General features: G+C 33.5%; 1 pseudogene; it reads left to right on the top strand.

The window, feature by feature from the left end:
- The first annotated feature begins 3,043 nt into the window (after nt 1-3,043).
- On the top strand, nt 3,044-8,727 carry LOC127871403 (G-protein coupled receptor 83-like; annotated as a pseudogene).
- The last annotated feature ends 1,618 nt before the right edge of the window (nt 8,728-10,345 follow it).

The following is a 10,345-nucleotide window of genomic DNA, read 5'->3' as shown; positions in this document are numbered from 1 at the left end:
CAAGTATCAATTACTTAGTGTCATCCTTGAAAATGGCATATTACACTTTGTTTTGAATTTTGCATTGCCGAAATATGCAGTAGAACGACATAAAACATGCCATACTGATTTAAACTAATTATCAAGTTCTCAAACATTATTTTTTTAATTTAATTTTGTAACATGTGATCATCAGCCAAAAATTAAGATTGCATTACTGATAAATGAGAGCTTCCAAACTGACATAAATGTAATCCAGGATGTCCAACTGAAATATAATTTTTTTGCAGGGCAGAGTTATATGACAGAAAGTAATCAAGCCAATTATAGTATGAAAAAAATAAATGAATGAGCATTATTTGCCACTGTTTTTGGATATACTATAAGCACGTATTTGTATAGAGTAGACACATACTAATATGTTCTTTAGCAAATGCATTATTCATGCCCAAATTACGGTCTAATATATTCTAATCTTATCGACTTTTCAGCATTACAATTTTATAAGTATAGGTTGTGATTACTTCGGATTTGAATTGAATATAGTTTCGTATATATCATTGAAAGCTTCAGTCCTTTAATAAATTGCGCGCAATAAAGTACTAGGATAGCGAAACCTAATCCAGGTTTATACATTATTATTTTCAAAATATATATGCTTTGTACCCGAACCAGTAGTATTATTCCTGCATTCGATACAATTCTCAGTTTCATTGCTCAACAGGCAGACTCTTCTTGCAATGCCGTCATTAATGTTTTGTTAATATTATTTTTTCATTATAGTGCTTATATCGTCGTAACATTGCCCCACCAATACAATCTTAATATTGTCGTGCTCAAAACAACAATATTGCAAATATTTATTCCGATAGAGAAATAAAATGTGATGAGTCGATTTACGTCATCTCCTATTATATTTTGAGTCATTTCTGTTATTTTCACGTTACCAAAATAGCGCTGTAATTCGTTCTGGTCGTCTTGACATTCGGTTATGATAGTGTCCATATCGTCTTCAGTGAACGGACATGTTGCACCAACAGTCAATATAGTAATATATAAGTAGTGTGTATTTTTGTTAAATCCTCTCATCGTAAATATTTAAATGTATACCGAATGAACATGTATTTTGTGAAATCATTATCAAATATTAATCGGCGAATTAAATGTATCAAGCCCTATCTAAGTCGATCGTAATTCCCGCTGCTAGATTAAACACTAGACAAGTTATAATTATTTGAATATATGGATACACGGATACACGGATTACCCTAAGTCTCTCTCAAGATTAATTTTAGGTAAATTTGTTAATGCTAACGTATATAGTGTCATCATTGGTGTTGCAATCGTGTTTCAGTTACATGCCAAACATATTAAACCATATCGTAAATTGTTCTAAAAACGTATCCATAGCTCCGGTAGTGTCTAAATGAAATTTGACTACAACTATGCAGGCGCGCAATTTCTCAATCCGGTCTACAGTGTGTTTGTAGTGTTTCCCTTAAGCAGCAATAAATTTTGTTTCGCATTACAAAAGTTCAACTGTTCATGTACTTTTCTAACAATTGGACAATTTGTTCGAATATTTCGAACACATGCCAGACAAGTTATTGACGTGCGCATGATTGTCAACATGCCTGTTGTTACGTTTGCAAAGTGTTGTCATTCAAGCAGCAAAACTTGCCATGGTACGCGCGAAACTAGAATCCGACTAATGGAAATTGGAAATGTTCTCAAGAGAGCCTAACCAGTAATGCCCATGGGCATGAAATTATTAAAGTAGTGCGTTTCATGCTTGTTCAGTGAATACTCGCTCCCACATATGACCTCTACAAGGCGCGGACCTAGACAAAAAAAGTCATATCATATATTTTGTGGCGTAGGAGTCCGTGTTTTAAGCATGAACAATGCTGCATGCAAGCAGGGCAAAGTGTAACATTAAGAAACTGTTTAGACTGGAATGCTGCAATACGATACACGTTTCCTATGTAGAAGGTCTCATTTCATATATTGAAACATCACATATGTCATGTTGTTGCTAAATAATTCACAATTAATACGAAACTTTAATATACACAAGTAATCAAATAAGCATCTTCTTTGACAAACGTACATACATTATTTTTTTCTTATTAATAAGATATAATTTATAATAACACACGGGTATTGTTTGTTTCCAAATGCCAACTGTTTTGCAAATAATAAAGAAATATAAAGAAAAAATATTTTCGAGTTTTCAATACAATATTAATACATACTCAAATAACTTAAATTAAAATAATACACACTAAATATGTGGTACCGAACAATATAACAGAGCTTGCTTGGAATTGTTGTACATTATTTTGTTGTGTGTAATGGTGGATATTAGCTAACATTGCAATGGAAACTTTAATTCAGATATCTCTGAATATAACCATTGCGATTTCCGTATCGATCTATACAAACACGCATACGGTGAAACTTTATCTTCAACTGTAGTTGAGAAAACCCATATTATACAATGCGGTCCTTAACAGAATACAAGGACCGAAAACACAATAAGACGTTATTCTGATGGTTGCAGTCTCTGACGACGGGACATATGACAACTTTGATGTTATGCACGGGTATACAAACTACTGCATCAACAAGGAACAAATCAAACTGAATTAGAAATCAACTAGAAAAATATAGAAACCTAAACCGCAACGGAAGGAGGGAAAACATTATCATACACTGTAGATTTTTTTTATATATTGCAAGTGACCAACTGGACAATGACATCGGTAACACAATAAACATTACTCTTTCGATGACATCACCTGAAGACTGGAAATAGTAAAGCATTAATTATATGTATGGATATCTAAACATTATTTTGCGTATGATGAGTAATATTCTGCGTGGTTATTTAAATATAGTTACACATAAGTTTACGCACCTAAATGAAAAAAGAACATTGTTAACGCCGTTATAAATCATATTTAAATACGACATTAATGTACGCGAAAGTTAATTATAACGTTTGCGCAAAATACTTTTACGTTTGACTTTGACGTCATTTATTGTTATTGTCTATGTAGGAAAATAAACGTTAAGATTGAAATTGTTTTTAAGAGTGCCTTAGCGAGTATGGAAGGATATATGTTGGTTTGTATATTGTTGGTATTTATTTTGTATATGAATTTCTGTATGTATTATTATTATGTGAGCGCGATTATTTGAATTATTTTATTTGCATCACATTTAAAATGTTTTGTTTGATTGACTGTTTACATTATATATGTATTAAATTTGTTTTAGAGAACCGTCGTGAATAAATGTAAGGACGCATATCTCGTTTTCCTGATATGAAAGGCAGAACTCTTAACAAACATCATATAAGAACAGTTATTGTTTTGTTTCAGTTCAGTATGTCTCAGAATGTTAGATAGAATTATGTTATTCTTAATTGTATCTAACAAATAAGGAGTAATTGCTTATTGGTCAATCGGATTCTCTTTTATTCTTGTCTTCTTGATGTACAACTAACTGTTCGTTATTATCTCTGATCAATATGGGAGCGTTTAGTCCTCAATGAAAGAACATCAAATTCATTCCCAATTCATTCATAAACATTTGTAGGACTTTAATCCTAAGTCTATGCGTTAGGTGTGTTTGTGGTCTGTTTAAAAAAATTGATTTGTTTTTGTGATTATTTAGTTTCAAATGTATGAAGTCATTTTTACCTCATGTTATTGTACGTTTTTGATATTGCTACCGTTTTGTTTGTTATATTTGTATATGTTTCTCGAGTCATTGAAACGTGTTTTAATTTTTGATACGGAGTGCAGCTGCGCGCAAATTGTGCACTTTAATTTTAAGTTTGCAAATTATTATGGATCGCGATTTTGGCATTACCATTTACAGAAAATTAGTATGTTTATTTGTACCTCGGTCAAATAAAAAAGAATGCAATCATTTCAAATTAACAATTTCATAGATTTGGGGAACAATACTGTTTTTGAGTTCTCCTGAGTTTTCAAAGTTTTCTATATAATTTCTGCCCGAATAATCATCTACTTAATGAACAACCTGGTATAAACTGCTCATAGCTAACGTGTGTGTAAGTTTTAAGGTTCGATTGCTAACAGTGTAGAAGGAGATAGTGGCCAATGGGGGTTGGATGGGGCCGGGTCAGAGATTTTCACTCATTTTTTAAGGTTATTTTACATTAACTTCTTCATTTCTCCACCGATATACTTCAAATTGATACTGAACATGTCTTTTGAAAATACGGTCAATCTCAACTATGCATGTCCCCATTACCAACCCTTGGGCGCCAAAACCACATAGATCACGCCCACCGTAAACTTGGTTTAAAACATAACTTCTTCATTTATTCACCAATTGACTTCAAATTAGTACTGAACATTTCTGGTGACAGCACGGTCTATCTCGACCATCAATGTCCGCATTTCCCACCGCGGGGCCCGACAAACAAAGGCTTTGCCCACCCGAAATTGCCTGTTGATATAACATCTATGCGGCATGGGGATACGCGTCGGCCTCTGCAAGGCCATTTCTAGCATTTATGTTATTTTTAGTTATGTCGGTGTTTGGAATAAGATTGACACCATATTTAGTGACAGCATACGGCACTGTCATTGGACAAGACAGATAACAGCGAGAAAAATTGCTTTCAATTTCTTCCAAATTTCTTACCTGATTGGCTTTGCACTTTATCCGATTATTTATTATTCATATAACACGATTTTAGGCACGTTGTGAAAAAGTTATTCAGTAGCATATGCACTCGAGTATATTAAGAGTAGGGATGTAACGAATACACTAGGTGACGAATACGATACGTATCACGAATACAGGATGGCGATTACAAATATTTATTCGCGAATATGAATTTAAATGAACACAAGTAAAACAGACAACTTGACATGACATTATATAGTATGAAACTATGAGTTTCTGTCAATTTGATTAATTTAGTATAATTGCAAACCGAAAATATGAAATATAACACTGTGCAATAACAAAACACTGACTAGCACTGCTTAAACTTTGAACACAGTTTTGAAACTTTTGAGAAAACATGACTAGTACCAATTAAATCCTTGAGTAGAACAATTAAGAGTCAACTGTGTGTTTTGCTGGAATTTAAATGGAAGGTTGCTTTACAGGTATTGTTTGTGGATTTACTTTAAAATGAGGGCGAAATGGATTTCGCTTTTCTCATTTAAAAGGCCATATAAGCCGATGGCGTTTTCGGGGATTGTTTACTCTATTTTGATTGGGATTTTTTGTATTTTTTCGGAAATTGGGACGGGCCCGGTTCATTATGGGAACATCTCCGTAAGTCATTGGGAACGGGTCCGTTTACCGGACCCGTCCCAAGAAGGAAAAAAAACTGCAATAAACAACCATCGAAATATTTTTAAATTCAATGTCGTAAATATTCAACCGGTGCCCGCCATTTTTGTTTATAATCTCACTGTGTAACATAGAGGTGGGGTAGACATGATGAACACCGCCAGAATAAGGAGAACAACATTTAAATATAGGGGTTTATTGTATGAACCTTCATTAGTAAGGTAAGATAAGATGATTAAACATAAACTTTCAAACTCGAAACTACGTTGTTGTATTCGTGAAATATTCGGTTCTGGAGGTGGCGAATAACGAATACGATTCGTCCACAGCCGTATTAGAGTAATTCGAATATTCGAATGTATCGTTACAGCCCTATTTAGGAGTAAACGGTTTAATAGTCTTTGTTTGTGTAATGAAAATAATTATTAAATTACTTCCCTGCTGTCTTTGTTTTTATCAAAGTGATATTATGGGAATCTTTCACTGTTGAATTAAGATGAAAAGAATTAACAGTTCAAAACAGTTAGTTAAAATGTGGTTACTGACCATTTATCTGCAACTCACCTTTATACCAGTTGTTTATAAAAATATGTATTTTATTCGATATTTTAGATTACTGTCTCACTCCTCTAAGCCGAGCGAAACTGTCTTTTTATTAGGATCGGCGCAAGTGATCCTATTCAATCTCGAATCATCTGTATACTATACACAGATCTAGGATTATGTTCCGTTCAGGTATAATGGAAGAAAAGAAAACAACTCACTGTCAGGTTTAGCTATATATTTAAAAATCACATAAATTACATAAATGCATGGAAACCATGGGGTATCTGAAAATTTCAGTTACGATTTCACATATTTTACGTATATTTCACATATATAAAACTCTTCGTTATTAAAAGGAAGAAATGCAAAATGCAATAAACTATACCATTGTAAAGTTAAAAGTGACACCAATGCATTTTAAATACCAAACACAATCCTTGATACAATTTTAATAAATGTATGTAAAAAGTCGAACTATATCAGCAATATTTCAAGAACTGATCGACCCGACTTCTACACTTGAAGTATGGTTCCCGAAATATGAGTGTTCTTGTTGTGGATAAGTAGTTTTACAACCATGATGAGTTTCTTTGTTTATCATGTTAGAATGTAACAAAACGATATCCTGTTAAACCGATAAAAGTTCAAAACAGGCTACATTTGTGAGATAACCCGATGATCCATTTCATGAACAAATATCAATTATTTAGCATTCAATATACAACTAGTCGATAAGTATTCTGTTTGAAAATATGATGGTGTTTAATGTGTATTTGCTATAACATTAACCAGGTGATCAGAGTATCGTTTTATTTTCTTTAAATGTCTGGTTTAACAATCAAACCAAAAGAGCACAGCAGGGCCACTGCATGATATGTGTGGATAGTTCTGTCTGGAGGGCTATTTACCAGTTAACCAATGTTTTGCAATTTGAAAAAACTTATGCTGATCTTGTTAGTTGTTTTGTTAAATTCCACGTGTTTACCTTCTATTTTTCAGATCAATTCGGGAACTGCATCAGAAGAAAGGAAGTGGAAATTTACAACTCGCCGTGAGGATAGGTGGGTGTGTGATACAAACACGGGTTATTAAGACAATTACTATATATTACATGTTTTGATGTCAAGTGTGTGTCTTTATTCATGATATATCTTTTGTACTCTTTAAGAAAGCTGCATACATATGCAAAATAACACAAATGTGTCGAACATATGAGGGAAATGTATAACTTTCCTGAGTAAATAATAAATTAATGAGTTATTCCTATGCATTTGTTTCGTGTCATAAATATGTGTAGTCTAACTTAAGGACATTCACATAATCATATAGTTGGCATTTATTTCAGGAAAAATGGACTTAAAATCATCGACTTATTAGCAAAAATCATCTAGTCTGAAGAATGCGTTAATAATCTCCTTCGTCTGTAAGAATCGATACAAAATTACTCATTTAGCCATCGAGATCAAGACATGACTCCATATATTGGCCAGCATACTGACAATTCATCCGCCGCTGTTCACACATCGAACAATTACTCATATTCGTATCTAAACATGATGCAATCGATAGTGTCTCCTTCAAACTTTATTGGAACGAACGACATGACCAGTGAACATGCAGCTACGGGTAGGCCTTTGGTTACAACAGGAAACGTGTCTTTGGACGAAGAAATTATTTCTCGTGCATTCCTTAAAGACTTAAATTCTACTCAGTTTCATATACTGTTGCCGTCACTTGTGTTAGTGGTCGTTTTAATGGTTTTGGGTATACCAGGAAATTTAATTGCGCTCATAGTGTACGCAAATAAAAATGAAGCGAAGTACTGCTGCGTATTTCATCATCACCCTTGCTATGAGCGATTTAATAAATTGTTGCATAAGTCTACCGATTGAGATAGCGTTGATTACACAGTTTTGGACATTTGACCATCCAGTTGTGTGCAAGTTTTCTAGATTTCTTACGGCCGCAATGAATAACACGTCGTCCTTTATACTGGCAGCAATTGCGTTTGACCGTTTCCGCTCAATATGTTTGCCGCTTAAACCTCGCATTTCTACACTCAAAGCCAAAGTAATATGTGTTATTATAGCTTTGTGCGCAGTTTGTTCTGCCATTCCCATGTTTATTGGTTATGGACCGTTTACCTACAGATTTCAACAAGACGAAGTGACAATTTACGGGAAAACGTGTTTAGTTGACGACAACGTCGTACAAACTAATATACCATATATCGTTCGAGTCGGATATGAACAATTATTGCAAAACGAATATAAAACTGAATCGGTCTATGAGCACACTCTCTAGTCACGAAATGAGTCTCACGCGTCGTCATGGAGGTGCAGCATTTCGAACAAAACGCATGACCTGTATGCTATTTTTAGTGACGTCGGTGTTTGAAATAAGTTTTATACCATATTTAGTGATAGTCAGTATAAGACAATATGATCCCGGCTTTGAGGATGGTCTGAACAATGCTGGAAAAATGGCTTTCAATTTCTTCCTAAGGTTTTACCTGATTAACAGTGCAGTCAATCCGATTATTTATTGTTTCTATAACCAAAATTTTAGGCACGGCGTTAAAAGGCTTTATAGAAGCATAAGTAATCGAGTATATAGGGAGGATATGGTTTGATAGTATTTGTTTATTGCCCCAATTATTATTATCAAATAAGTTTCATGCTGTTTGAATTAAAGTTAAAGCTACATCTTGGTGGCGTGTTTAAACGTCAGTTCGTCAAAAAGTTCACTGCACTATGCTAACAGAGTTTGCATCAGCTGCGCTGATATCTCTATCTTATATTTGTGGTGTGTTTTTGTAAATATGTAGAAGTTGTGTTAACAAAATGTTTGTTTGATTATAGGAGCAAATGTATGTAAAAAAAACACACCAGTATTTATTATTGTTATACATGTGCTATTATGCGGAATTTGTGATTCTGGTATTAAAAATCGAATCAGGTTTCATCGCTATGGAGAAAATGGTTAAGATTTTCATTGTGAATAAAATGTAGTCACATATTGGATTTAATTTACTTTGTTGTGTTACATTATGCAACATTTGATAATTTGAATGATTAAGCGTGAATTACTGATAATTGAGTGCACAAATGCCTATTAGTAAGTGAACTATATTTTGTATGCTTGTAATTACAGATAAAAGGTATCTTATGAAACAAGTACTTGTATTTTCATACTGAGTCAATGTTTAAAGGTTTTAATAGTTTTTTACTTGGGGTTTTAGATAAAACATATACTACATTGTGTAAGAAAAATAATTATTCGTGTTCAGATTCCGGACAGATACATGCTAAGCTATGTGGCTTGTCTGGAATACATGCTAAATGCTTTAAATTGTAAATAAAATGTATTGGTTGACATTAGAAAGTGCATATATAATGCAATGTTCAATGTTTTGTTAAATCGATGCAGTTTTCTTTTTTAACCCTGCCCCACTCAGAAGCAAAGTTAAAATGGCTGTGTGCAAACATCCTAACACCAGAAACGCCTTCGAGTAACTCGCAGTATATTCAGTGTTAATGCTGTTTGCTGCTAATTGGTATCTGAGGTTTGTCAAATACATTCACACCAAATAAAAACGCGCGCTCATGTTCACATTCTGGTTACACCGTATGAAGCATTTTCTCGCTTCAGCAGAAATATGTGCTGAGGTATGAGTGACTCAAATCCGACCTACGGATTGATAACGATCTCAAGATAGCTCCGCAAAGTATGACACATCCCCATGGTCATTAAATATTTAAATCATGAGATCGTATGCTTGTTCACGGAATAGTTTATTGCTTCCAGATATGGCTCAAGGTAGGCGGAGACCTCGACTACAGGCCATATTGACAATTTTCTATGTTGTAGTTTGTGGTGTATGTTTTAATGGTTTTAGCGTTCAAAATAGAAAAAAAACTCGTATAAAGGAAAGAATAATAACTTAGTTGAAAAAAAGGTTTATTCATGTAGGAAATGTCTATTCTAACAATATTTTATGGTTTAAGATAATGATTTGACAAAATTCACGCGTATACCGTATATTGCGTCATTTTCAATAGTAAAACATCACAATTCAATTATTGTTGGTGGATAATTCATAGGTAAAATTCCAATTTATATGGAATTTTAATATTTACGTACGATTAAATAGAGAATAATAGGTTAGTGTTGATTATAGATCAGGTTTATCATGCGAGGCTTAGAAAACAAAAAGCACGAGCCTTGGCGACCTATTATTCTATTTATCCCACTTTTTATTCAGTAAACTTTTTTTATTTAAACAAAATAAGTTTTCATGAGTGTTTGTCGTACTTTGATAATGACTGTAGTGTAACCAAGGTCAGTGTATTACTCCGCGTTCCAAAAATAACCGCTGATCAAATAATATATTTTTTTAATCAGAATATCGTTCTGTAACAAAGTGTCGAGCGTTATTAATTACAATTTTAATCATATTGAATTGCAAATCTTA

This window comes from Dreissena polymorpha, chromosome 3, assembly GCF_020536995.1.
Source record: "Dreissena polymorpha isolate Duluth1 chromosome 3, UMN_Dpol_1.0, whole genome shotgun sequence".
In the NCBI taxonomy this organism is placed as follows: Eukaryota; Metazoa; Mollusca; class Bivalvia; order Myida; family Dreissenidae; genus Dreissena; species Dreissena polymorpha.
The sequence above is the reverse complement of the archived record's forward strand: the minus strand, read 5'-3'. Positions and strand labels throughout refer to the sequence as shown.